The sequence below is a fragment of the Balaenoptera acutorostrata genome, chromosome 16 (genome assembly GCF_949987535.1).
Source record: "Balaenoptera acutorostrata chromosome 16, mBalAcu1.1, whole genome shotgun sequence".
NCBI lineage: Eukaryota > Metazoa > Chordata > Mammalia > Artiodactyla > Balaenopteridae > Balaenoptera > Balaenoptera acutorostrata.
In genome coordinates, this window is record NC_080079.1 from 37,857,588 (window position 1) to 37,882,046 (window position 24,459).

General features: G+C 41.4%; 1 protein-coding gene across 3 annotated transcripts in view; it reads left to right on the top strand.

The window, feature by feature from the left end:
• Positions 1 to 24,459, top strand: part of SLC16A12 (solute carrier family 16 member 12) — a 95,385-nt gene that overhangs the window by 14,984 nt on the left and 55,942 nt on the right. For all 3 annotated transcript variants that reach the window (XM_057530477.1, XM_057530479.1, XM_057530480.1), the window contains exon 2: positions 20,719 to 20,782. The gene's annotated coding sequence lies outside the window, so the exon portion shown is untranslated. The remainder of the gene's footprint in view (positions 1 to 20,718; positions 20,783 to 24,459) is intronic.

Here is a 24,459-nt window from a genome sequence, read left to right on the forward strand (position 1 = left end):
CTTTTCCTCAAGTCATTGGCAAGGGTTGGGTCACTGCCCTTTCCTCGGGCTTTGTGACTGAGTAGTGGCAGCTGGCGGTGAGGCCCCTGACAATTTCTCTGTTATCTGCCACTGATTGTCTTAAGCTCACTAGTTCAGGGCTCACTGCTCTGGAGATTTGCAAAACACTTGTGTGTGTGTGTGTGTACTTTTAGAACACGTGATGCTTTTCTTTCCACCGTTCCTTTCTTTCCCCAGGTATAAGCTTTTTGCATATTTATGCTTTGGAAATAGTAAAGGGATTTACAAATGTTTCTCAGGTTCTTGTATGTTTTGTGTCATCTGAGCCTCATGAAGAGGTCAAGACTGAATTTGTATTGTATTGAGGCTTTGCGGTCCAGAGACCTATCAGGTAATGAAGTCAGTTAAGTGTGGGGCATCATTTTATTGATGTTGCACGTTGCCCTGCTTTGAACATCATTGTGGAGTGAACTTTTTCTGTATTTTGGTTTATATCCTTATGGTAGTTTCTTTGAAGGAGAATAGCTGGGTGAGAGTTTGAAATTTTTACATGAGTTGCCTGATCAGTTCATGGAAGGCTTTTGAGTGGTGAAAATGCCACACGTGTAATGTTTTTGGGGATTATGTGTTTTTTCATTCTGCTGTTTTATATGCCTGGGATCATAAAATATTTCCAGAAAATCTGAACTGTTCTGTCTGATACCACATAACTTACTTTTTCCCAGGCCCCCTTTGCAATTATAATAAAAATAGTGTTTGAATTGCTTAGCCTACACTGGATTTTGAGGAGATCCAGCCTACGTCAATTCTTCCCCATTAGTTGTCAAGTTCAGGGGAGAAACTCAACTTGTGCATCTTGGTTTATCCTCCCTTAGTGTGAGTTACTGCTCATGAGGCCTCTTGATCTGCTTGCAGATCGACTCCCTGAAGGCCTGTTTTTCAGACACATCTGCTTTTTATTCATGGTTCTGGCCCTCATGCTGGGACCTCTGCTATACTCTTAGACATTCTGTGAGTAAATTGATGGGAAAGATGAAGTGAGAGATACTGTTTTTTTTGTTGATGCAGTATGAACGTGGAGTATTTGTTATCGGTTTTGAGGAGGAAGTAGAAAGACTCCTTCGTATGACCCAGTGTAATTCTCTCAACAGTTCCTAAAATACTTCTCCCCAGGTCTTGCCACCGCCCACAAGATACATTGATGAATGAAGCTATGTAGCAACAGAAAGTCAGAGGAAGGAACTGCCACTATTCTTAAACAGATTTTTAAAAGTCATAGTTGCGAGTAGAGCGTATATGATATAAATCGTGTTCTCTGCCTATATGTTTCCCCAGGTAATTTGAAACACTAATGTGTCATGTATGATATTAGGAAAAAGGAAAGAGTGGGACCCCCCCACCGCGCCCTGGAAGAACCCATTAACAGACTGACCACACAGTGTGACCAGGACTGTGGAGGTGGGGATGGGGAGAGAGTCCAGCGGCAGCAACTAAATCGTTTGGAACAACGCTGTGAAGTGGGGAGACAGTGGAGACATGGTTACACAGCAAGTCAATGGGAGAGCCTGGATTTCAACCCAAACCTTTCTATGTCCAAATTGTACATTTTAGATTTGCTTTTCTTGGTTTCTTTTTCCAGATTTGCATTTTCAAAATCACCTCTGAAATAATTTAGACTTTACAGAAGGGAATAAAGGGCATACTGCTTCCCCACCGCACCCCCTCTTCTCCCATGCTCCAGGTTTACACTGCTAACAGCTTGGTGGGTGTGCTCCCTGGCCACCTCCTCTGCGTGTACAGATCACCTAAAGGAGCCAGGCATGCCTGTCTCCAGCCAGACAGAACTGCTGAGAGGGCAGAGGTGGGGCTCAGGAACGCATTGTCCTCTCCGGGACCTACCTGGGTGAGGCTGCTGGAGGGCTGGGCTCTGGGAACCAAGATACTCCCAGGTTTAGCAGCAACGGAGTGTCCTGGCAGCCAACTCTTTTGAGAAAGGAGGGCTCTCTGTGCTGCTCTGGCTTTCTGCCTTGCTCTGTCCTGCCTTGCCCAAGCAGAGAGCAGAGCCCCTGACAGTAAGAGGTGGGGAGGACGGCCCGAGCTGCCTCTGCTCATCTCTGTTTTTCCAGCGCCTGCATGTATTGGTGCTCAGCTACTGTTGCATGAAAGAAAGGAAGATGCCCTAGCCCTGGTCCTGTAGGCAAATCATCGAGTGACTTTGGGCAAGTCACTTGAAGATCAGAAGATTCTAGTCTCAGTTACCCCGAGTCTAAGGTACACTACTTTTCCTTCTCATTTTAATGTTTCTGAAATAAGATGTGATCGGCAGTAGATGCATATATTTAATATCCTGGAGTTTCTTAATTTTTCCTTTTTCCTGAAAAGTTGTTTCTAAGTCCATGAGGTAACTTACAATCTCTGTTATTTTAGGGTTGTGGGAATGTGGTAATCAATCCCTTGAGGAGTGGTTTGGAGAATGGCTAATGCCTAATAACTCACTTTGTGAATGGTAGAGTTCTGTATAAATATGAAAGATCAGAAAACTGCCCAACTACCTCTGCAGGGTTATTTCTTAGAGATGCTCAGACAGGGAAGTGCGAGTCTTCTGTTCAATAAAGTTGGTGTTCTAGGTTATGAGAATGTACATTTCTAATCTCCCCATTCTCCCAATAGAACTCAATAAGCTATTTTCATTTTGAATTAAAAAACAAAGAACATGGCTCTTACACATTTGAATTTTTCTTGAATTAGGCCTCGGCAAGAACTGTTGGCCTGTCATGGATTTAGTGGATTCCTGGCCATTATTGGAAATATCACATTGGCCACAGAACTGTTGTAACTTGAACAGAATGTTAATCCAAAAAAGTGCTGTTTCAAATGGGAAATTACAATGCCACTTAGTTCCTATGATATGTCGGGTAATGAGGGGATTAAAAACAATTACTCACACTGTTGACCTAAAACAAATAGACTGCCAGATATTTCTCTAGCAAAGATGGGTTTATTCAGGATCAGCAGAGAATTGCAGTTTGGGGTCTGCAACCATGGTGAGCCACGTGCAAGTCCCCTCACAGCCAGGGAAGGAGAACTCTTTTATAGAGAGGAAAAGGAAGTTGGCAGGGCTCTAGTAAACAGAGTCCATGGCCTTTCACTGGCTGAGCTGTTGCCAGGAAAGGAGTCTTCCTTCTTCGTGTTGAGCTCTGTTACCATCACAGGGCATAAGTGCTCCCCTTTCTGGTCTCCTGAATCTTTAATTGAGGTTTCTGTTTATCAGTTTTTTACAAGACTCTATTCTTCTCCAGGTGGAGTTCAGTTTGGAGAGCCTTCAAATGGTTAAGGTTAGGCACTGAGCTAAAATTTCCCTTTCCAGCTCAATTCAGCCAATTTGCCCCAATAACTAGTGTGAAGGAGTTTACGATCTAGTAGGAAACAAGGTGGACATTTGTTTTGGTAAAAACAAGGTGCTAAGCAAATAACCAGTGGAAACAAGATCACAGAGGGAATATTTTTATTCATACAAGAAATTGTATCAGTTGCTTAGAATATCCATTTACAAGCCAATGGTCTGTCATAGCACTTAAACCAGGGGTTGCAAAATCAAAGGTCTTGGGGGCTCAAGTGTGAAGTAGCTGAGTTGTGACATAATAAGATGGGTCTGGGCTATAAAATTGAGGAGAACATGTAAAGGTTCATTCTCTCACCATCCATCAGATACTTGAGTTCTGTTCTCCGTGTCAGGGATATATCAGTGAACAAAACAAACAAAAATCCCTGCCCTGGAGTTTACATTCTAATTTGTTGCTGCCTTGAAAAACAAATAATTAGGCCAGTTAGAATTATCTCTAGAGTATAAGTAAATGAATCAGATTCATTGATGTGTTCCTGTGAATAAATTGCACAGATTTCAGTTTTGTTAGCTTTTAGCCCTTTGTCACATAGCTAGCTAATATGTCTGGATAAGCGAGATTGTTGTAATTATAAGTCAAGGTAGCTTCTTTCTGGCATTCTGCTTGGGCTTTTGCCTTAATTTGCCAGATAATCACAATTATAAAATATTATTGGCTCTACAAGGCAGCACCTGGTTTATTTAATTTTAATTTTAATTGAAAGTAAAGCATTGTGGAAAATCCCATCTCTCATTGTATTGATTGTGATGACTTTCCGAGGTTAACTAATGATGGCTGAGTGCAGTTTATGACCGCCCTAGTCAGTGGATCCCATGGCCAGGGCCAGAGAGCTGTGAGCTGAGCTGGGAACTCCCCCAGGAAGCCATTCTATGGGGAGCAGGGCTCTTGCAGGCCTGGTTTTCTGCAGGGCTTTCTGCAGAGTGACTGATGAGGTCACTAGAATAACAAGCCTGGGAGCTTGGAGCTGGGAAACCATGTGCCTTTTCTTTGAGCTTCTTGTGGGAATATGGGGATAAGAAGCATTTGTGACTGCGCTTATTTTCAATTTCCACAAATAGAACTTCTGCTGGGCCTGTAAAGTGAAGCAAAATTGATAGCTTCAGAGAGAGAGAATGCAGGCTGCCGGCAGGGATTCGAGCCCTCTGACTCTGACTGTTCTGTGAAGTCTGTAGTGCCCGGGGGGACTGTTTTTAGCAAATTAATAGGTGTTAGAAATGTGAATGTTTGTGGCCTAGACTCCTGTTTCAGGAGCTTCCTGGCATGTGCACCCAGGAGCTCCTGCCTTCTCCTCTATGTCGAGGGTGCTGCACTGAGCCGGGACACAGCAATTCTGCCGAGCCGGGGGCTCAGCATTCTCAACCTGGGGGAGCCTGAGAGCGCTGACAGGTCATGAGTATTACAGAAGTGGTCTTGGGTTGTCATAATGAATCAGTGTACCCTCAAGTAGTCACATCATCCAATGAACTTGCTGCCAAACACCTACTGGGTATCTTTACATTTACACAAAGTCCAGTGGGCACTTTTAGGGATGCAATGTTTGTGTGCCCCCCCCAATTCATATGTTGAAGCCCTAACCCCCAGTGTGATAGTATTAGAAGGTAGGGCCGGGACTTCCCTGGTGGCACAGTGGTTAAGAATCCGCCTGCCAATGCAGGGGACACAGGTTCGAGCCCTGGTCCGGGAAGATCCCACACGCCGTGGAGCAACTAAGCCCACGCTCCGCAGCTGCTGAACCTGCGCTCTAGAGCCCACGAGCCACAACTACTGAGCCCGCGAGCCACAACTACTGAGCCCACGTGCCACAACTACTGAAGTCCGCGAGCCTAGAGCTCGTGCTCTGCAACAAGAGAAGCCACAACAATGAGAAGCCCGCGCACCACAACGAAGAGTTGCCCCCGCTCGTCGCGACTAGAGAAAGCCCGCGCGCAGCAACAAAGACCCAACGCAGCCAAAAATAAATAAATTAATAAATTAATTTAAAAAAAAAAAAGAAGGTAGGGCCTTTGGGAGGTATTAAGTTTAGATGAGGTCATGAGGGTGGAGCCCCGTGACAGGATTAGTTTCCCTAGAAGAAGAGAGAGAAATACCTCTCTCTCCATATACACACCAAGGAGAGGCCATGTGAGCACATAGCAAGAAGGCAGCTCTCTGCAAGCCAGGCAGAGAGCTCTCACCAGAAACCGACCAGGCTGGCACCCTGATCTGGGACTTCCAGACTCCAGAACTGTGGGAGAATAAATGTTTGCTGTTTCAGCCCTCCAGTCTGTGATATTTTGTTGTGACAACCCGAGTGGACTGAGACAGGCTCAGTACCTCTTCAGCAGGGTTGCAGTATTGTTCCTTTCTTCTTTGACTTCAGTGACCCCAGGCTCTCTTGGACTTCTTTTTACCTTTCTCAATTTTGTTGCAGCCTCCTCTTCTTATCCTCTCCTAAAGATCAGGGTTCTTCAAAGTCCCCCTCTCTCTCCTTTTCTACCCACCCTCAGGACACCTTGTTTCTCATTTCGTAGTCTGGGGACCAGCATAGGCCTCACTCACCAACTTATCAGAAATGCAAATCTCAGTCTCCCTCCAGACCTGCTGAATTGACTCTGCCATTAACAGGGACACCCACAGAAGTCTGAAAGTCCTGCTTTTAAAGATCTCTGTGACCAACTGTGTGCTCTGACCTCCAAGTGTATATTTGATCTGCACACCAGATCTCTCTCCTAGGCTCTAGACCAGTTTATCCGACAGAACCTCTGGACTGTGCACTTCGAGGTCCCATAGGGGTATTGAACTTTACCAGTCCAGAGTCTGGCTCCTCTTTTCCCAATTATGCTTTCTCCTTTGGGCAACCAACAAAAGATAGGGTCTGTTCAGAAACTTTTGCTTTAGAACTCCCGTATTACTCCATACACCTGGTTAAATGGTTTCTTTGGGGTTAGTCAGGGCTAACTGGTCTGGCTGACCCATTGTTCAGCTGGCCTCTCCTCTGAGCGATTGGCGCCTTTATCCACCTCTTGTTAAGTATTTTGAATCTTGCCCATGGTGTCATGTTCAGTTAGTAACACTTCTAACTTTTTTCCTCCATAGTAAGTTTGAAAGTGTACAAGTACTGGGACTTCCCTGGCAGTCCAGTGGTTAGGACTCCGCACTTCCACTGCAGGGGCCATGGGTTCAATCCCTGGTCGGGGAACTAAGATCCCGTGTGCCGTGCGATGCGGCCAAAAAAAAAAAAAAAACGTGTACAAGTACTGAATAAATATTTAAAATTAAGTATTAATCATTATCTTTGTTATTAATTATTAATATATTACAGGGACAAGTAGTTAATAAATATTTTTTAATGGTGTGGAAATTTTGCTGACTGAAGTGCAAGATTTTCAGAATATTTGTGAATGACCTTAATGAGTCCAAAAGAAAGATCATCAGGAATGTAGTGTGACCTGGTATGTCACATGATTGAATCATACAGCGTCTTTTGTGGAGAGAAAAATCAGAGGCGGCCTAACTGTCCAACAATAGAGGATTGGTGAACTCAATTATGATACATTCATACAGTCAAATACTTTGCAATCATGTCTAAATGATCAGACAGAGTACCTTTATTAACAGCCATGGTATCAAATGAAGTAAAAACAGCAAATTAACAGATAGGATCATCATGGTGTTTTTTTTTTTAATTTTGGCAAAAAATACAAAATGTAAAATTTACCATTTTAGCCATTTTTAAGAGTATAGTCCTAAAGACTCTGAAAAAGAATATATATATATATGTGTGTGCGTGTGTGTGTGTGTATAACTGAATCACTTTGCTGTACACCCAAAACTAACACAACTTTGTAAATTAACTATACTTCAATAAACAAAGAAGAGTATAGTTCTGTGATTAAAGTACATTCACACTGTTATGCAACTATCATCACCATCTATCTCCAGGACATTTTTAAAAATTAATTAATTTATTTATTTTTGGCTCCATTGGGTCTTCGTTGCAGTGCGTGGGCTTCTCACTGCCATGGCTTCTCTTATTGCGGAGCACGGGCTCTAGGCATGTGGGCTTCAGCAGTTGTGGCATGCGGGCTCAGTAGTTGTGGCACACAGGCTTAGTTGCTCCATGGCATGTGGGATCTTCCGGGACCAGGGCTTGAACCCATGTGCCCTGCATTGACAGGTGGACTCTTAACCACTGCGCCACCAGGAAAGTCCCTCCAGAACATTTTTTATCATCTCAAACTGAAACTCCATACCCATTAAACAATAACTCTCCATTCTCCCTCCCCCAGCCCTTGGCAACCACCATTCTCATTTTGTCTCTATGAGTTTGACCACTCTAGGTGCCTCACATAAGTGGAATCACACAGTATTTATACCTCTGTGACTGGCTTATTTCACTTCATATAATGTCTTCAAGGTTCATCTGAGATGTACCATGGGTCAGAATTTCCTCTTTAAGGCTGAATAGTATTTCACTGTGTACATATGCCACATTTTGTTTATCCATTCATCTGGACACTTGGGTTGCTTCTATCTTTTGGCTATTGTGAATAATACTGCTATGAAGGTGGTTGTACAAATATCTGTTCAAGTCCCTGTTTTCATTTATTTGGGGTATATACCCAGAAGTGGAATTGCTGGATCATATGGTAATTCTATATATTTTTAATTTTTTGAGGAACCATCATCCTGTTTTCCATAGTTGCTGCGCTCTTGTACATTCCCACCAGCAATACACAAGGGTTCCAATTTCCCCACATCCTTACTAACACTTGCTAACTTTTTTGTTTTTGTTTTTAATAATAGCCATGGTAATGAGTGTGAATTCTCAGTTTTGTTTTTTAAAAATGTATTTACATACATATATAATATAAAAAAACTCAAAGGATTTATTCCAAATAAAAACAGTGCCTATTAGTTGGCAGGATGTAGCTGATTTTTATTATTGTCTTCTTGCTCTATTCTCTCCTTTATCTGCATTAAGCGTGTGTAATATGTGTGATTAAAAATGCTTGAAACTCAGAATCAAGCTGTATGAATTCAGAGGTTGACAGTACCTCGCGTTTGCCCTTGACTGTGAAGCCTTCACGTGAGTCCTCCTACTTGCTGACTTTGGACTTGATGCTGCCCCTGTCGCATTGCCACTGTCCATGGGTGGAGGCCGTCCACAGATGCTCCAGTGCTGGAGGCCCGGCTGCCACACATTCCTCTGCCCAGTGAAGCAGAAACAGGGCTTCTTGGCAGTGGATTAGACTACAGATATTGTTATAACCAGGCCTCAGCATGTGGCTTTCTGGTGCCCAAGTGCATCTTCTTCCCTCATTTTGATTTTTAGCACAAAGAAATCTCCTTTTTAGGTATGTTGACTCAGCAAGGTTTTGACTGGTCATCTTGGTTGATTACAAATGAAAGGGGAGGCTGCTTTCTTCCTATTCTGTGAAATTATATATTTTGTAATTTTCCAAAGAGTTTTATGGCTTATAGCAAGTGCCTATGTCAGCTTAAACAGCAGTAAAGATTGCATATGTACCAATTCAGAAAGAATTGAAAGGAATCCTTTCATGGAGCAAATTACTACTACCTTTATGAAAATCAGGCTTATCCAGTTTACAATAATATAATTTATTTCTTTTTTTTTCCAGTTACTATATTTGATCACCTACAGGGCAAAAGGGTGGGTTACAAAGTATGTTTTTGTTTTTTTGGTTTTGGGGGGGTTTTTTTTAGGGATAGAGAGAGTGATGAACCAGGGGACAGGTGATAAGGAAAGGCACTAGTTAAGGGCCTCTTTACACGTGAATGACTGTTTTAATCAATTATCAGTGACCTCTTCTGGGAGATTTTTTTATTTTTGGTTTGTTTTCTCTTGACAAGATGATTTCTGGCTGCCTAGTCTGAGGGCCAAGAATTTGCAGCAAAGTCAGAGAGACTGTTGGAATGGTCCCAACTTGAGCTGTTAGGACTTGTGCTGGTTTTGTGTGGGTATAAGAAACAGTGGTAAGTTGTGATGACTAAATTCGGTGCCTCATAGAGCTGGAAGCAGGTGATGCGGAGGACAGATTGTGTATCTGGGAGGCCCAAGAGTGATTCCACTTCTTAATCACACTACATCTGGATAAGACATCGCTGTTCATTTCATCTCAACATTTCTTGTGCTCAGTTTTCTCCCAAACTTCTCAAAAGAGAAGCAGTCAATGACTTTGGAGTTTGGCTTTCTGTCGCCTTCCTGCCTCCTTTCCATCCTTTTGGCACGTGGCCTCGTCTTCCTCCAAAGCCTCTTCCAAGGGCTGCCGTTCGCTTCCATCACTGAAGCCCCGGCCCAGCACAGGCCTTAGTGGTCCAAATCATATGAGGACAATTGCAAACTCCCCTGCAAGCCCCTTTCCATCTGACCCGGGGCTTGTCTTCTCCAGTGACTCTGCAGTGACACCTCCTCCAGCCCACATGGCCCCGTGGCCTTTACGGGTCACTGCCCATGACTCATCTATTCGTGTCTCTACTTTCTTTACACACATTTAGAAATCCATGTGCTCCAAGCACTTCCGGACGCGCCCTTCTCTGTCTACCCTCTGGGTGTGAAATCACTTCATGTTTCATCTACTTAATCACTCTGTGCTTCCACTTGGAGAAGGCACAGAGCCATGAAGAGAGGTCCTTCTCAGGTTAATGGGATTTTACAGGGACCTTTTATAATTCTAAGTAGGAATGGCATAACAACCATGGATTAGATGGCACTACATTAATTGTTTGTGAGTTTTCTTTTATGCTGAAGCACATTTTGACCACCTTATTTTAAAATCTTTCTCAAATAAAACAAGGTTATGTTTATGTAATGAGGTTAGTCAAGGACCTACCACTTTAGTGAGGTATATTTAATGTCAAGGGAAAATAATGTAAAAAAAAAAAAAAAAAAAAGGTAGAAGTCAGTTATGTGAGAAACAAATCATTTGATAGGTTATCATTTATTAAGATTTGTTATAGAAAGAGAGTGTTGCTTCATCCTTCTTCATGCCTGCTGTTTTGAATGACATGGGGCTGCTTTTGAGAACGTTCATCAGAGAGAAATGAACTAAGCACGTGTCTGGTTTGACAGGGTCCTTAGTACCAAATAGGAACCCCCTGACCTGACCTCCGCTTGTGGTTTTGACCTTGGGTAGAGCACATGTTTCCTGCAAGTTTTGCCCGTCACTGTCGCTCCTCATCTTTTCAATCATTGATGAAGGGATAAGAGAAAGCTGACTGCTGGCTTCTTTGGACAGATGGAGGCCTAAGTGATACAAAGTCAGGGACTTCTTTGTCCTCTGCCAAATTAATACTTACAAGCGTTGTGTTGGTCTCCGTCTGTGGCAGCCAGTGTGATTTGACAGCTGGAAACTTAAATGCATACTCCTTATGGAAGTGATATCAACTATATCGATGCCCGGCGGATGTATGGCCAAGATGACTGATGTTTATTTGCTTCTCTAATCCCAAGGGCTCCAGGCACTTGGCACATTTTGGATAGCTCTCCAGTGTGAGGTTCTGCAATGCTGCAGACTCCTGGGCAAGCGGCTTAATTCTGCTCAGGAGTGTTGCCCACCAGCTGGTGAATGCCAGTGGCCTCTAGTTCGCAGCTGGACCAGGAATATTTCTGGGGGCGTCACTCTGGCCCGAATTCCAGCCTCAAATGGTGGTTGTGCAGGCTGTGTACTCCCTACACCGCCCTAACTGAAGCAGGGCTTTCAAGCAGTTGAGGGTCTGGGCCGTGTGAGTAGCCAGCCTAAGTAACTGAAATGCAAAGCAACACGGTAAGGATCACGTTGTCTTCAATTAATTTTTCAATTTCAATAAATGTTTGTTTACTCAGGACCTGTTATATGTTAGGTATGTTCTAGGTGCTGGGAATCCAGCAGTAAATAAGATAGGCAAGATTGCCTCCCTCCGGTGCTTTGTGACCACCTAGAGGGGTGGGATAGGGAGGGTGGGAGGAAGAAGCAAGAGGGAAGAGATATGGGGACATATGTATATGTATAGCTGATTCACTTTGTTATACAGCAGAAACTAACACACCATTGTAAAACAATTATACTCCAATAGAGATGTTAAAAAAAAAAAGATTCCCTCCCTCATAGAGCTTATGGTTTTGTAGTGAAGACAAACAGTAAACAAATTAATGAATGAGACAGCTTCAAATAGTGATAACTGTGCTACGAAGAAAATGAAACAGTCTAATTTAGAGGTTGTGGGGACAGGGGGTATCATGCATTGTTATGGTGGGGAAGGGTTCTCTTAGAAAGAGACATTTGACCTCAGGTCTGAATGACAAGAAAGAGCCATTTTTGTAAAGACCATGGGGGTAGAGGGGTATTCCAGGGAAGCAAGAGCAAGTGCAAAGGCCCTGAGGCAGAAATGAGTTTAGCATGTTCAGAGAACAGACAGAAGACGTGGGAAGCTGCTTCAGCATGACTGAGGGGAAGAGTGGTAAGAGGTGACATTTGAAGGTACGAAGATGGTCCTTCAAGGCCTTGTATGTTATAAGGAGGATAGGTGGTATTCTCAGGGCAATGGAGAAACCACTGGAGTGTTTTAAGGAGGGGAGTGAGGTGGTCCGATAAATAGTGCCACCTTCCATCCAACTGGACATTTATGGTCCAATCTAAAAAGCCCTCCAAACTGTGGCACTGTGCCTGCTGTAAGAATGCTCTTGAGGGTGTTAGTCTTACATCACACTGTTTTCCCTATGAGGGATTGAGGAGAGATACTGTAGCGGCTAAAAGTCACTCTGTCTGAATTCCAGCCTCAAATGGAATTTGTGGGGACTCTGGAGCCAGCACTCGAGGCAGGGTTTAAACACCTGTGTGACCTTTGGTGAGTCACTCATTAATTTCTGTGTACCTCCATTTCCCCGTCTTTACAATGGCACTAGCAGTTTTAGCACTCACTTGGGTCATCGTAGAAAAGATTAAATGAATGGTGCCCCGGCATAGGGTAGGCACTATGTAAGCACACTATTATTACTGTTAGGAAAAATTGTCTGGCTTTAGTCCAGCTGGTTTGTCATTACCTTATAGACATTACAAATCATGTGTCTGGCTGGGTTTTCCTTTATTGGCTATATCTAGAAATTTTAAGGCCAACTTTTGTGGCCTCCCCATAGGAAGTGGATTGATTTTACCTGAATTAACATTCTCCTTTGTTCCATTTTATACAATGTTCCAGATGTTTTGTAGATATTTTACGTATTATGTGTATTTGATAAAAATGTGGTAGATCATACATAGTTTTACAAATTATTTTGTTCACATAACTGTAACTATATATCTGGAACAACTCCCCTTGTCAGGAATTACACTTCAGCCAGTCGTATGTAAATGAGAGCTCATAGCTAATGTCATTAATCTCAGTCAGTTGAACTAGAAATATCACTATATTTTTACTGGGTGTAACAGTAGTACTTGTTTCTTATTAAATTTTCAAATAGTACAGAAGTAGATAAAATAAAAATTGTACTTACTTTTAGCTTTATCTTATGTAGCCTGTGTGCCCGTATAATTTACAATTTGGGGGGAATAAATATGTAGTTCACATGCATACATAAAATATAATTCTGACCTCAATAGGAAAATGTTAGTTTATATCTTACTAGAAAGGGTCTTCTTTTTTATTTTAATAAATTTATTTTATTTATTTATTTATTTATTTTGGCTGCGTTGGGTCTTCATTGCTGCGCACAGGCTTTCTCTAGTTGCAGCAAGCGGGGGCTACTCCTTGTTGCAGTGTGCAGGCTTCTCATTGCGGTGGCTTCTCTTTGTTGCAGAGCACGGGCTCTAGGCACACGGGCTTCAGTAGCTGTGGCACGTGGGCTCAGTAGTTGTGGCTCGTGGGCTCTAGAGCGCAGGCTCAGTAGTTGTGGCGCACAGGCTTTGTTGCTCCACGGCATGTGGGATCTTCCCGGACCAGGGCTCGTACCCGTGTCCCCTGCATTGGCAGGTGGATTCTTAACCACTGTGACACCAGGGAAGTCCCGAAAGGGTCTTCAGAGAAACATGCTCTTAATGAAATCATTTTGGGTTTTCTTTCTCTTTCTCTCTCTGTTCTTTTTTTTTTTTTAAAATTGGGGTACAGTTGTTTTACAGTGCTGTGTTAGTTTCTACTGTGCAGTGAAGTGGAGTTCCCTGTGCTATACAGCAGGTTCTCATCAGTTATCTATTTTATACATATTAGTTAGTGTATATACGTCAACCCCAATCTCCCAATTCATCCCATCCCTCCTTCCCCCCTTGGTGTCCATACGTTTGTTCTCTACGTCTACGTCTCTATTTCTGCCTTGCAAACGGGTTCATCTGTACCATTTTTCTAGATTCCACATATATGCATTAATATACGATATTGGTTTTTCTCTTTCTGACTTACTTCACTCTGTATGACAGTCTCTAGGTCCATCCACGTCTCTACAAATGACCCAGTTTCATTCCGTTTTATGGCTGAGTAATAATCCATTGTATATATGTACCACATCTTTATCCATGCGTCTGTCAATGGGTCTTTCTCTTTCCGATGCCTACACACTTCTAATCCTTCAATCAGTAGCTGTACACAGGGTAGCAATAGCATGTAATAGGATGTGTGCTAGATGAGGAGTCAGGAGATCCAAATTTAACTCCATTCTGCCTCTAACCAGCTGTGTGCATGTAGGGAAACTTTGGTTCCTGAGACCCTAATTCAGCGCTCTTTTCCCTGCACCATGTGGAATTTTCCCCCTGTGCTTTCCAGTTACCCCTATTCACCATTATACTTTTCTACCTCCGCTGAAAAGACCTGGTCTTTGAGTTTTCAGAAAAAATTTTTTAAATATTTATTTATTTATTTTCCTTATTTTTTTTGGCTGCGTCAGGTCTTAGTTGTGGCACACGGGATCTTTGTTGAGGCATGCAGGATCTTTTCGTTACAGCACGCGGTCTGCTCGGGTTTCTCTGTAGTTGCAGCATGCGGGCGTCTCTCTAGTTGTGGCTTGTGGGTTTTCTTTCTCTAGTCGTGGCACATGGGCTCCAGAGTGTGTGGGCTCTGTAGTTTGTGGCACGCGGGCCCTCTCGTCGAGGCACGCAAGCTCAGTAGTTGTGGTGCGTGGGCTTAGTTGCCCTGTGGCATGTGGGATCTTAGTTCCCCGACCAGGGGTCCAGCCTGCGTCCCCTGCGTTGGAAGGCAGATTCTTTACCACTGGACCACCAAGGAAGCCCCAGAGTTTTCAGAAATTTGATACAAAAAAATGCAATATACTGTAGTTCGATTTAAGAACAATATACATTTCTTATTGCTATGAATACTATATGTTAACTTCTGAATTTCCTGTTTCTACCTGTATTCTTTAAGAATAAATAAATAAAACCAAAGAAGCTTGATATTTTCCTTGACCCATGGGGAAAGTGTTTATCAACAGGGCGCATGACCAAACACATTAATTCTGAGCAGACACAGCGCGTGGATGTTCTTTAACTAAAGTGCAGATTGGAGGTAGAGGCACGCAAGCCTCCTCTCCCTTAGTTTCGCTCCCTCCCCAGCTCACAAAGTGTCAGAACTTCCTGAGGATTCAGTGCTCAACCTCCCTGACATGCAGCTGCAACCATAAAAGGAGTTTACTTCCTGTCCAGCAGGTAGAAGGGAGTTGTAAGCTTTAGAACCATGCTTTTCTCAGCTCTTTCTGAATCCCTGGGCTCCATGCAGGTGGGTCAGGCTGTAATTTATACTTTTTTTTTTGTTTCAGAACACTTTTTTCATTGTAATGGATTGATCATAACCCCTAGTTTCCAGTTCAGTATCAAAGTGGACCTATGCACAGTCCCTGTTCTCTTGTATTTTATGTTATTTACTTATTTATATTATTTATTTATAATATTTTATTCCTTTTGCCCATTTATCCATGCTCAATCCCACTCTTTTTTTCTGTATATACATTTTTTTCTTTCAGATAGCTTAATGCCACCAATCAGGTTAAAGACAGTTCCTAAATTTCTTGCCACTCGCATAATAAATCCTGAAATCACTAAGAAAACTTTTGCTTAGAGTTGATCATATCCTTTTGCTTTTAACTGTCAGAGTCTTGTTGGTGTCAGAGTGCTGTTGGTGCCCTCATCATTGCCAGCTACCCTCACTTTACAAAGTTGGTTCAACCAGAGAGCTCTCTGAAGGACCCTTCATGAAGGCGGAGGGAGAATAGAACAGTTCACAGAGTTCTGTGAAAGTATTTGAGAGAGCTAGTCCCTTCTGGCCCTAGAACGTTGCTTACTGATGTTCTGACTTGGCTGCTGTAAGAATGACTGATCTGGAGACCACAAGTTAAAAAACCAGAGGGGCTAGTTACCTTTTCAAAGTGTTTTGCTCTTTTTTTTCTTCTATGTAACTCCACCTAGATTAAGAAATAGAACATTGCCAATATCTTAGAAGACACTCCGCCTCCAACCCCACTTCTTGTGCGCTGGATCTCTTTGAGTACGTTTCCTTCCCCCAACCTGGTAACCACTGTCCTGTTTTGTGGACTTCGCTTTTGTATGTCTCTAAATAATACAATTTAGTTTTATAAAATTTTATAAAATTTTTGACGATGGAATACCACTGTTCATATTACTTTGGGACTTGTTCCTTTCACTTATTATTAGGTTTCTGAGATTCACCTTTATAGGTGCATGTAGCTGTGGTTCTTTCATTTTAATCGCAACATGGTATTCCTTTGTTCGAATTACTAATATTGATAGACATTTGGGCTTTTCCAGTTTGGGGTTTTTATCAGAGATGCCTGCATAAACACTCTCATACATGTGCTCTCATACATTTGTATATGCATTTCTGTTGGTATACACTTAGGAGCGGTCATGTGGAAATCCTGTCTTTAACTTTATTAGATAATGCCAAGTGGTTTTCCACAATATTTGTACCAATTTACACTTCCGCCAATAGTGTACGAGAGTTCTCATTGCTCTGCATCCTTGCCAACGCTTGGTATCGCCAAACTTTTAACATTTTTTGTTAGTGTGATGCATGTATGGTGATATCTCATTGTGTGTGTGTGTGTGTCTGTGTTTAATTAATAGACTTTTATTTCTTAGAGCAGTTTTAGGTTTACAGAAAAATTGAAGAGAAAGTATAGAGTTTCCATATATTCTTTCTCTGCCCCTCCATGATTTCCCCTATTATTAACATCTTGCATTGGTGTGGAATATTTGATACAATTGATGAACCAGTACTGATACATTATTATTATGATTATGATTAACTAAAGTTCATAGCTTACGTTAGGGCTCACACCTACCTTGTGTGATAGGTATATCTGATTGCAAATAAAGTTGAGCATCTTTTCATGTACTCATTGGCCATTGGATTTCCATTTGTGTGGATTGCCTGTCCAGGTCCTTTTTCTATTGGATTGTCCTATTAATCATATTGATTAATAGGGGTGTCTTTTATATTCTTGATAGGAACCCTTTGTCGGTTATATATGTTGTAGATACATTCTTCCACTTTCTGTCTTGTCTTTTTACTCTTTTAATCATATCTTTTGATGAACACAAGTTATTAATTTTAATGCAGTCAAATATATCAGGGTTCTTCCCATCATGATTAAGGGCTTTTTGAGCTCTGTTTTAGAATTCTTTCCCTACGTCCAGCTCATGAAGACATTATATTCTTAAAGCTTAATCATTTTGTTTTTCATATTTTGTTGTATAATACACCTGAAATTGATTTTTGTAAATGGTGTGAGATTGGGAGCTATGGGGTTTTTCATTAATTTTGTTGGACACTCAAATGTGAAACATGTTTCTGTAGTGTTTCTTTCATCATGTATTTTTTCCTGTTTCCTCTGTTTTGGGGATACCTATTACTTGAATGTTTGATATTCTGAACCAATGCAGTAACTTTCTTATTCTTTCTCTCTAATATTCTATATTTTTGTGGTTTTGTCTCCTTTCTGGGGTATTTCTTAAACATTGTCTTCCAATCCTTCCATTAAATTTTAAATTTCCACTATCATGTTTTTAATTCCAAGAGTTCTTTTTTGGTTCCTGAATGTTTCTTTTTTATAGCCTCCATTTCTTGTTTCATTTGTGCACTGTCTTTTCTCTATCTTTTTGAAGATATCAACTAAAGTTTAAAAAAAATTTTTTTTCTTTCCTGACCTTGTCCTTCTCTTTCATGCCCTGAATTGTCATTGTCCTTGTTTCCTCTGAGTTCATTTCCCCCGCCGTTCCCCTCCTGATTCCCTCTATCCGAGCTTTTATATTAGAGGCTTTTAATTATCTGGTGGTCTGTGGTTGTCTATTCATTTAAGAGCGAGATGCTAAAACGCTGATTGGATGGAAGAATTGGTGAATTGGCAAGCTGCATTATGAATGAGGAGCTCTGGATCCAGCAGTTTTGTTGGATGTAGTTCCTGCATCTCCCAAGGGTTAGCACCTTTTGCTCTCAGTTTGGTCGGTTTCTCCAAAGATACATCTCAGTCGTTTGCCCTGAGGTCAGAAGCTTGGCTGCTAGTGTTCTGGGAGTCCAATGAGACCTGGGTGTGGGGACAGGGTATCTCACCTTTCAGTATGGTTTTCATTTAATCCCCTGTTTTCATATGGCGCCTCACCTTCCCCCTGCACCCCAACTGTATCTGCTGTTCCCAATAACATAGTGTGTAGCATTTCCACAGAGTAAACACCATTCTCCCCCCAGTGGAGATGGGGAGGCTAATTGTCTCAGGGTGTGGGGGGCGAATTTTTAAAAAAATTTTATTGACGTATGGTTGATTTACGTTGTGTTAATTTCTGCTATACTGCAAAGTGATTCAGTTACATATGTGTGTGTGTGTATACATATATATTCTTTTTCATATTCTTTTCCATTATGGTTTATCACAGGATATTGAATATAGTTCCCTGTGCTCTACAGTAGGACCTTGTTGTTTATCCATTCTATATATAAAATAGTTGGCATCTGCTCATCCCAAACTCCCAATCCACCCCCCACCTCCCCCTTGGCAACCACAAGTCTGTCCTCTATGTCTGTGGGTCTGTTTCTGTTTCGTAGATAAGTTCGTTTGTGTCATATTTTAGATTCCACATGTAAGTGATATCATATGGTGTTTGTCTTTCTCTTTCTGACCTACTTCACTTAGTATGATCATCTCTAGGTCCATCCATGTTGCTACAAATGGCATTATTTGATTCTGGGGCAGGCGCAGTGGGGAGGAGAACTTTTAAAGACTTTCCATCAATACTATTTTTAACCACATTCGCCGCCTCTAGAAGTCCTCTGTTCCTCCATCCCTGAGTCTTTCTGTGATTCTACAGTCAGCTTACTCCTTATTGTATTCCTTCCCTGTTGGCTTAGGTTTCAGCGTTCTCTGTTTGGCTAAGTCCTATACCATCTGTTCATTTACTTCCCAGCTTCCAATATTTGGTTCACATTTCTTACCTGCTATCATCATCTTTCCTGCTCTCTTTATCTTTGTGGCTTATTTCTTTTTTAATTTTTATTTATTTATTTATTTATGGCTGTTTTGGGTCTTCGTTTCTGTGCGAGGGCTTTTCTCTAGTTGTGGCAAGTGGGGGCCACTCTTCATCGCGCTGCGCGTGCCTCTCATTATCGCAGCCTCTCTTGTTGCGGAGCACAGGCTCCAGACGTGCAGGCTCAGTAATTGTGGCTCACGGGCCTAGTTGCTCCACGGCATGTGGGATCTTCCCAGACCAGGGCTCGAACCCGTGTCCCCTGCATTGGCAGGCAGATTCTCAACCACTGCGCCACCAGGGAAGCCCCTTATTTCTTTTTTATTCCTTTACCATCAGTGGCATTTTAGGAGACAGCAGAGATAAACGTGTGTGTTCAATCTATAATAAATCGGAGTCTGAATGTACCACAATTTATCCAGCTGATTCCCTGCAAATAGGAACTTATTTCAATGTGTTTGCAGTTATAAATAATGCTAATGCACCCTTATCCAAACATATCTGAGCATATATGACAGATTCCTAAATAAATGTAGAAGTATTGGGTCAGAAGTTAAGTTCATTTAAACTTTTGATAGATGTTGCAAAATATCACTCCAGAAAATTGAACCAATTAATACTCCTATCAACAGTGTGAGATAGAACATATGTCTTTGTTAATGAACTAGCTATATATCCTCTTTGATCCTTGGCTGATTGATTTCTTTGTTGGATTTAAAACATTTGCTTTATTTAATAATCCTGGCAGACTTTCATATAAGATAACTGAAAAACTTGATCCTAAATATCGCTGTATCACAGTTCTTCAAGAAAAGAAAAAATAGTGTGTGGGTGATTGAATTAGTCTACCAACAGGAATGGAGCCAGGATGGTTACTTGGATTTTCTTTATTTCTACTGTGTTCCTGTGGCTCACAATACTTCAATTTCCTAGGCTTCCAGAACTTTTAGCATTAGAGGAACTGAAGATTGATTTGGTACTAGTCTGCTTTGACAAAATTACTTTAGTGAGAACCCTTCATTTATCTGCTGTGTGTTATAAACTCATTCTCCCGACCCTCCTGCTTCTGATTACTGCTGGCTCATCTGATTATTTGAGCGTCTGGGCAAAAAGAGATAAAAATGTGTTTGTTTAGGCCTATAAAACACTGGTAGGATAACTTTGAGGGATGGGGAGCCAAGCTGAGGAGCTGAAAAGAGCTACGGATGGAGGATTTGACAGCTTTGAGTTTGCATCCTGGTTTAGCCACATATTACTGCATGATCTGGGACAATAACATAAGCTCTGAGCCATATGTATAAGACCAGAATAACAATGCTTCAAAAAATTAGTCAGCAGCTTGGGTGCAAGTGACAGAAATCAAATTCAGCTTGACTAAAAGCAAAAAGCTAATTCATTTATTCACTGAACAGAGAGTTCCAAGGGTAGGATTTAGTTATAGCTGATTCAGATGTTGATACAATTTCAGAACTATGTATTTCTCTCACTCCTTCTCTTTCCTGGGTTGACTTCATTTTAGGTGGGGTCTCTCCCAGTGGAGACAAAAATGGCCACCAGCAGCTCTATGTATCCATTCTATGACTTGGAATCCCATGCAAAGAAGGCACTTCTTCTCAGTTGTTCCAGCAAATGCTGCAAGGCTGACTCTTACTGGTCTAGTTTGGTTCATAAGTCTCTGAATGAATCACTGTGCCTCTAACTGGCCAGGCCTTTCCAGGAGCACGTAGGTTTCCAAAGCACATGATCTGAGAATGGGTAAGATGCCCAATGGAAAACTGACATGCTGCTGCCTCAACGATATGGCCTGGATGCTGGGCAGAAAAAAAAAAAAAAAAAAAGCAAGAGATGACCATTACTTTCTCTGTTTTGCTCCCTAGATCATCTGTGGCTTAAATACGGTAATATTTGTGGATAGAAAGTCCATTGCACTATACAACAAATGTAAGTTATTCTTTTTCTTTTATTTTATGGATACTCAACCATTACTAAGTAGTGCAGACTTACTAAAATAAATTATTTATAGATAATTTTTGCAAATTCTTTTAGGCATGCCTGGGTTGTTCCCATTCTTGTGCCTAAACTGCTCTTGTCTCAGGCCATGGAAGATAAAGGATAACTTCAAGGGTAGATCAATAATAACCTTTAGTGGATAATCTATATACATTTATCATCATCTTTATAGAGTCTTATTTAAAGTGCCTTGGTCAATGAAGTAATAATCATGATGGATGATTCTATCTTAGTATATGATGGTTATGGTCAATTAAGATATGTGTAGCTTTAAAACATTAAAATTGACCTTTTGTTTGTTTGTAAGTGTGACACCATGAACAGATGAAGCCAGTAGGAGGACATGGATATCATGTTAGCTCCAAACTGTGATGGCATCTTCCAAATATTTCCTCTTTCTCTGGGTAACCTATTTTGATATTATCCATGAATTGGTCTAAACTTCTCTTGACTCCATTCATACTTCAATTGGTATTGCCTCTGGAGATGAGTTCCATAAAATGTTTATAGGTCACAGTGATATACTTCCTCTTGTGTGTATGATGTTGAACAGGCATCCCCTGTGGGATGTAATAAAACTGCAACTTTTTTTTTTTCCATCTCTCATTTCCTCTTTAAGACTTGTTCAGTGGAGAATAGCCCACCGCTATCTCTGGGTGAAAACGTGTTCAGGTCCTATGGCTTTCTAGTCATTCTTGGTCACTTCAAGTCACACAGTCTCAATTCAGAAATTAGAATATCTAACCCATGCACATAATAAAAATGTAGAATGTAACCTAATGTCAAGTCTTACCTTCTCCCCAGGTAGCACCGCTATGAAGTTGGCTGTTTCTAGAGGGAGAGGCAGGCATCATCCTTCCTTCTTTTCCAGCCTCAAGTTTCCTTTCTCCCAACTTGTTGTAAAAAAAATTTTTAACTCCTCTAGGGCTTGGCTCAGTAGGAGAGGAGATTAGGAAACTAGGGTACAATCTTACTTGGAATGTACACTCTTTATCTAGGGGATGATTTCATCTTTATTCTATTCTATTCTATTCTATTCTATTCTATTCTATTCTATTCTGTTCTGTTCTATTCTATTCTATTACTTTATTTTTTCATTCATACTTTCTAGGCCCAGCCCCTGTGAGGCATATAACACTTCTCCTCTGGCTGGTTCCGTCCCCCTCAGCTCTTGGTCCTCTGGTGGTTATGGACCCTTGCCGTTCCTTAGAGAACCATTTCCCCTGCCCGGAGGCCCTCTTGGGTGGGACTATAATGGCTCCAGGCAACTTTTTCCATGGCAAAGTCTGTAACTGGCCTGTGGGAAATTTTCCTGCATCCCTGGAGTCTCCATGGGGGAGGGGGCGTGCAGTTACTATTCCCGGGAGGGTGCAATTCTCCTTTGTGCCAGGGTCAACGCCATTTGCCAGCCTTTCTTCTGATCCCCTGGGCCTGGAGTCCCCTCCACTGAGTTTTCAAACAGAGTCCCAACTAGGCCCTGATTTCCTCCTTTTTCTAAGCTTGAGGTGGGGTGGGGGCATCCCCCATCTCTAAAGAAATTGTCTTAAAATAATCCTCTTTTTAACTCCATTCTCCCAGCCCTTTTCTATTTTCAAAGCTAGGCGAGGAGCCCAAGAGCTGTGAAATGAGATTTTTTGGTGTAAATTCTGAAGATGGTCATCTGGCCTATCACAATAGAATTTCATATTCATTTTATCTCATTATTTCAGTTGAAAGTTGAACTGAACATTCTTGAGTTATAGTAAAAATATATATATATTTGATCTTTGTCTATGGCTACTGGCAAGGCACCCTGAAAACCCTTGGGATTTCCTCAGTGACTGGAGTGTCTTTTGTTATTCATAAGCAGCACCTTTGGAGCACACCTGAGTTTATGCTAATGAAGTACTGGGGGGCGGGGCTTGATAGCCTCAGGGCAGGGCTGGTCTCCAGAAGGACTAAGTGATTAGAGGGGTGGAGCTTTCAGCCCTACTCCCTGATCTCCTGGGAGAGGAAAGAAGTGGGGCTGGAGATTTAGCTCTATAAAGGGGCTGCCACAACTAAGACCCGGTGCAACCAGATAAATAAATATTAATAAAAATAAAAACATAAAAGACAAACATTTAAAAAAAAAACGGTCTTGAACAAGAGCTTCAGAAACCTTCTAGGTTGGTGAACTTGACATCCACTTGCTGGGAGGGTGGCACACACTAACTCCACTGGCAGAAGCTCCCAACTCAGGACCCTTCCGGACCTCACCCCACGTACCTTTCTATCTGGCTGTTCCTTTGTATCTTTTATAATAAACCAGTAAATGTAACTAAAATGTTTTCTGGAGTTCTGTGAGCCATTCTAGCAAATTTTATAACCTGAGGAGGGGCTGGTGGAAACCCCAGTTTCTAATTGGTCAGCCAGAGGTACAGGTGCCCTAGGACCTGAGACTGGCGGGGGCAGTCTTGTGGGCTGAGCCCTGTAACTTGTGGGATTCGATGCCAACTCCAGGATGATAGTGTCAGAAATGAACTGAATTGTTGGACATGCAGGTGGTAGAGGATTGTTGGAATATTTGAGAATCAGAGAATACTGTTTTACATGTAAGTCAACCCCATCTTTTCCAGACTTCAGGTGTTGCCAGCAAGTTCTGAGATTTGTTGCTAGTCTAGGTTCACCAGATTTACTCATCAGGATTTTGTAATCTTCAAGCCCATCGCCCTTTGATCTACTTCTCTGCCTATTGAAGAAACACCCTACTTTTTAATTCCTTTTCATATGAAGACACTTCATATCTTGAGACACATTAGTCATCTATCTCTGACTCTTCTGAGATTGTTATATATGTATTTTTTATTTGCAAGTGAACAGAATTATATGTAGCATTATGGATACTGATGTTTGGTACAAGGGGAATTATATTTTTCAGTTTATTCCACTTTCTCTTTGATGACGACCAGCAATTATATTGAGTTTTATGATTATAGAAGGACATTGGACTGATATCTTTAGGGATGAGTCAACAATAACTTTTACACCTTTTTTTTCATCATATCTGAAATAACAGACCTTATTATATATTCACAGGTGTAAATACATGTAGTAGAATATTGTTTCAAAAGTATAGTGTGAAATAGATATCCAAATGATATTATCCTCTTAAAAGTATCCTTAGGAATTTTTAAGGTCAAGCTATCATTCTTTATGATATTTTAGAGTCTCATTTTCTGAAACTACTTTAAACTTTTAGCTTATTCTTTTGAATATCCTCAATAATGGCTGATCTCCAGGAAGGTGAATATAATTTTTGGAAACATCAAAGGTCATTGGGAACCAAGTCTGGTGTGCATTATTGATTATCAAATTAAGCAGTACTGTTAGGGTCAAACTACTACATCTACAAAATGGTGAGCATGGATTCCTTATTTAAATAACCTGGCTTTGAAAGCAATACCAGGAGTAATTTCAAAGGCTTTTTCACTATATAATGCCATTATAATATACCCACATTTTCTAGAGATTATTATTTAAAAGTAAAGAGTTCAATCACCCTTTCTTTCTTCTCAAAAGACACCTTTCAAGAGGCCATACGATAGCTTGTGCTAACAGGGATGTAAGCCACTCCCTAGTCACTTTCC